The following is a 5,591-nucleotide window of genomic DNA, read 5'->3' as shown; positions in this document are numbered from 1 at the left end:
CATTTTCCCCTTAAAAAAACATAAACAGAGATTTGAAAGTTGCCATTCAATAAAGGACTCTAGTAATAACTGATAATTGCAAATGGACCCTATGAGACGGGCACAGCCGCACAGTATAAGCAGAGATTTGAAAGTTAGAAATTCACTAGTGCTGTCTTCATCAACTGACTAAATCTAGACGAGTGATTAGATGATGGTTCTTCAAGCATCTTAATTTGGATACATTGAATAAGGCTGGATATTTCACTAATAAAAGATCAAGGTTGTTTCTGTCAAATGTATGGGCTCCAATCAACAAGTCCAGCTGGGAGTTGGAAGCTGCCTGTTACCTTCAATCCATAACTAGGCAATGATGGGTTTGATCTTATCCTTAATAATTGGATCGAAATCATTATACAAAAGTTCCCAAAAAATAATGTAAATGGAGAAAGTAATCATGAATCAACATATACAGACAATGGAAAAGATAGAATTGAGCAAATATGGGAGATGCGGCAGCTGCCCATGGACAATTGCAAGTTAGTTATGCTTAATGATTTAAATTAGCGTTTAAGTAATCACATAAAGTAGCTAACTTTTTTGTGTAACCTCTGGTAAGGAAATTCTGAATCAGGAAATGGCGAACAAAGAAAAGCGAAGGACTTTTGGATGACGTTTGTTATTTGTAGGAAAAGTAATCTCCGTTTTCACGTATAATATTTGCTTCAGGATTCTCTAGGGAAGTTCAAATCTATCCTCATCTTAGCGACATCCTATTAATGATAGCTCACACTATTCATCTTGATTTACAAATTGTAAAATACATGTAGATAAAGAATTATATGTAGTCTGAAATCTCGATTATTATTATTATTATAAGTTAAACGGGGGTAACCCGGCATTCCATTAATAAGATATTTAATAAAACATTCCAAAATATTACAAGATGTAAGCGCCACCAACAAAGAAGAAAGTGTGAGAAACAACATAAACAAGCAAACATGCAAATAAAAAAAAATCTAAAAGAAGCTGCAGCTGCTTAGGAATGAATAAATAGATATCCATCCACCAACTCGAAAACACATGAACTTTTTTTTTCATCTACTCTGATTTCAACACGTGCCATGCCCGAATTTCATGTATCATGTAGCACTAAAAGATGAGTATATATAAAAGGAAGTAGACCTAATAATCTTGTCAAATTACATTTTCTTCACACTTTTTCTTAAAAACTATGTTTTATTTTTTGGGTTCACGTACATTTTAGAGAGACCCCTGTGGAGATGAGTTCCATTTTATTTCGATAGCACATCCTTGTTGGAGTCGTAATTAGTAATTGTCAAAGTCCCTTTCGGAAAAGATGCCTTTATTATGGATATTATTAGCGGAAAATAGCATAACTATGAGCAGTCAGTTCGAATGACCGGTCCTAAAATCACCATAATATTCATCAACTTGTCTGGATATTTAACGAAGGACAATCACTTAATAGTGTGGAGAAGAACTTGGAAAAAGCAGATTTTTAGTCATAAGTCGACTCATGCACAGGCATAAGTCGACTGCAGATTTTTAGTCATAAGTCGACTCATGCACAGGCATAAGTCGACTTATGGTAAGTCGACTTATGTTTGTGTCGTAAGTCGACTTACGATCTGCTGTGGATTGTTGATTTTGGGCTCTGACAAGTCAGCTTATCAGACCTGTTAAGTCGACTTATGAACTCTTCTCCAGTTGTCGTTTTTCGCTCTGCCAAGTCGACTTATGCAGACTAATAAGTCGACTTACGACGGGTTTTTTGGAAAGTTCTTGTTCCTATTTGCAGTTTGTTTGAGTTTCTATTTTGGTATAAATACCAATATGATTTGAGGGTTTTGTAGGAGCATATTTGGGGATTTTGGAGCACAGAAAAGAGAGATCTTTCTGAGCTATTGGTTAGGGTTATTGGTTGAGAGGTTGAGAGATTTGTTGGTGAGATTAGTTGGTTCGTTTGAGCGATTTGTAATCTCAATTTGTACTCTCCTTCTCTATTAGTGGAAACCCTCCCCCTTCTTGCCCCGTGGACGTAGGCAATTGCCGAACCACGTTAAAATTGATGTTTGGGTTTGTGCATTGATATTTGGTTGTTTTTTAGCCTTCTTTGATCGGCGTTTGTTTTGATTCCTCGGCACCGCCGTCTGTTCACTACAAGTGGTATCAGAGCATATCGCTGTTCAGCACAACAAGTGGTATCAGAGCTCGGGCTATGCTTGGGCTATTTGGAGGAGTAGATCGCTTTGGAAGTTCGTCAAGGACTTCGTTTGGTGATAAAGGTAGGGTCTTTTTGGTAAAAATCTCATCTTTTTCAGTTTTGGATCTATTTCTCGTTTGTTTCCACATTGGTTTGGTGGTGTTTTGAGGATTATGGCCGAGAAAGAAGGAGTTGTGGGTAGTACTTCCGGCGTGAAGACCGTCCAAAGCTTGAATATCCACTCGATGAAGATTTACGTGGAAAAGTTCAATGGCACAAACAATTTTGGACTTTGGCGATGCGAAGTCATGGATGCGCTCAACGCGCAAAATTTGGAAGATACGTTGGAGTTGGACGGGAAACCGGACAATATTGATGAGAAGGTTTAGAAAAAGATGAATCGAACGGCGTGTGGTGTGATTAGGTCTTGTCTCACTCAAGATCTAAAATATGATGTGATCAATGAGACTTCTGCAAAGAAGATTTGGGAGATCCTTGAGAGCAAGTATTTGACCAAGAGTGTGGAGAATCGCTTGCATTTGAAGAGGAGGCTTTACCGCTTCCAGTTGAAGAAAGGAACCTCCATTGGTGATCACATGAACCACTACACGAAGCTTCTTGCGGATTTGGCGAATGTAGATATGGTGATTGAAGATGAGGACAAGGCATTATTGTTGTTGAGTTCCTTGCCCGACGAGGAATATGAGACCTTCGTTCTTACTCTTATTAATGGGAAGGTATCTCTTTCGTATAGTGAGGTCACCGCTGCACTTGTGAATTATCAGCTTCGAAAGAATGATAAGAAGACTTCGATTGAGTCGGTAGAGGGGGCGTTGGTCGCAAGAGCAAATGGTCCAAACCGTAGTGGGAGCTCGCAGTCTAGAGGGGCACATCTTGGAGTTCGTAAGAATCAGTGTACCTTTTGCAAAGAGGATGGACATTGGAAAGCCGAATGCCCAAAGTTAGTTGATCGAGCCGGGAAGAATAAGGGAAAAGCTATTCAAGCTTCAGAGGCGAATGTTGTCAAGGCTAGTGGCAACGATTCAGATTCGGATTCTTCGGGCTACTCATTATCTGCACTGTCGTCAGTTTGTGTTGCCTACTCTACAGAGTGGATGTTGGATTCGGGGGCTACATACCATATTTGCCCTAGGAGGGATTGATTCTCCAGCTTTCAGGAGTTGGAAAGAGGGGATTTCGTGCTCATGGGGAATAATCACAAATGCTCTATTGGTGGTATCGGTACCGTTCGGATCAGGATGAGTGACGGAGTGATTCGGGAGTTGGTTGGAGTGAGGTTCGTTCCTCAGTTAAGGAAGAACATCATTTCACTTGGAGCTTTGGAGGCAGCAGGCTATAGGGTGACCTTGGCGGGTTCACGCTTGAAGGTTACATTTGGTTGTACTATTTGCTTGGAAGCACGGTGATTGATAGGGAGATGACGACTTCATCAGATTTGGCTAGACTGTGGCATTGTTTGGTGCTGGGGTATATGATTGGTAATGCCATGCATTGGTTGTTGAGGAGTGCTATGACCTGCAGATTGAAGTCCTGTGAACATATTGGGATGAGCAAGACCGTGGTGGAGCTTGGCATTCTTATCCATCGAGCGAGGGGTCTTTTAGGAGGTGTTTAGTCAGGCATTTGGGGGCCTTCCAAGGAGGCATCATTGGGAGGTAATCGTATCTTAGTTTCCGCAGTTGATGATTGTTCTAGGCATTATTGGGTCGCGACCAGTTCCCGTTGGTGTAAAATCCTAGAAGTCAACAACAATTGGAAAAAGTGTATTGGCAGAAAGATAACTCGTTGTTCTAGCTTTGGTAGGGTTCCTTTCTTGCGTTTGTGCCGAGCTCACGGTAATAGGAGACACTTCATTGGTGTGGAGACTTTGGGACGACAAGATGAGATGACAGTTTCGATGGGTCGTTTCTTTCCGGAGGAGGATCGGCGTTGGTTGTCGAGCATTGGTTCTGGAGCTTTGACATATTTGGGTCATCTTAGTCACAAGTCGCCGACTGCTGCATTAGGAGTTATTGGATCTGGTGGAGCTGCTTCAGATTTTGGGTTGCGTCGGATATTTGGATACCCAGCATTTGGTCACATTAAGGATGTGAGATTTGATCCGATTGCGTGGGTTGCGTCGGATATTTGGATACCCAGCATTTGGTCACATTAAGGATGTGAGATTTGATCCGATTGCGGGTTTGGGGTTCAGAGGCTCAGTTGATTATCGTTTGGGAGCTTCTGATTTTGTTCTGAGCAGGTATATCACTTTTGACTCTCGGCAGGTGGAGAGTGTTGATCAGGTCGTTTGGATATCGCAGCAGGTGGAGAGTGATGCTACTCCACGTTGGGTGGAGATTACTCCACGTACTCCAGATCATACTGCGTCATTTGGGATTCCAGCTGAGGTGACACAGGTTGGGGATCATTTGATTTCGGATGCAGATGATGGATTGGTTTTGGATTCGGTTGCAGCTGGTGGACATGATTTGGATACGGCCATTGGTTCACCTCATATGGAGGTGTTTGATTTGTATCAGTTTGGGGCCGCTATCAGTTGCAAATCCGTCGGCGATATTGGGGAAGAGTTGCATACTTTTCTATTTGTTTGAGGGCCTTTGGAGGCCGTTTGGGTGAACTACGAGAAGGTTTGATTCCTTGGAGAGGATACGTAGGCAGTCAGTTTTCTGATGCAGCCGATTTGGTGAGCAACATCGACATCTGGGGTGAGTGTTCGCACTCCCATTTGGGTCTCAACATGTGAGGCATTTGTTTGGTTGGTGTCGGCTTAGTTTTGGGAAAACTTCGCCGATGTGGAGAATTGTGGAGAAGAACTTGGAAAAAGCAGATTTTTAGTCATAAGTCGACTCATGCACATGCATAAGTCGACTTATGGTAAGTCGACTTATGTTTGTGTCGCAAGTCGACTTACGATCTGCTGTGGATTGTTGATTTTGGGCTCTGGTAAGTTGACTTATCAGACCTGTTAAGTCGACTTATGAACTCTTCTCCAGTTGTCGTTTTTCGCTCTGCCAAGTCGACTTATGCAGACTAATAAGTCGACTTACAACGGGTTTTTTGGAAAGTTCAGGTTCCTATTTGCAGTCTGTTTGGGTTTCTGTTTTGGTATAAATACCAATACGATTTGAGGGTTTTGTAGGAGCATATTTGGAGATTTTGGAGCATAGAAAAGAGAGATCTTTCTGAGCTATTGGTTAGGGTTATTGATTGAGAGGTTGAGAGATTTGTTGGTGAGATTAGTTGGTTCGTTTGAGCGATTTGTAATCTTAATTTGTACTCTCCTTCTCTATTAGTAGAAACCCTCCCCCTTCTTGCCCCGTGGACGTAGGCAATTGCCGAACCACGTTAAAATTGATGTTTG

Source organism: Asparagus officinalis, chromosome 3, assembly GCF_001876935.1.
Source record: "Asparagus officinalis chromosome 3, Aspof.V1, whole genome shotgun sequence".
Taxonomy (NCBI): Eukaryota; Viridiplantae; Streptophyta; class Magnoliopsida; order Asparagales; family Asparagaceae; genus Asparagus; species Asparagus officinalis.
Note: the sequence above shows the minus strand (reverse complement) of the source record.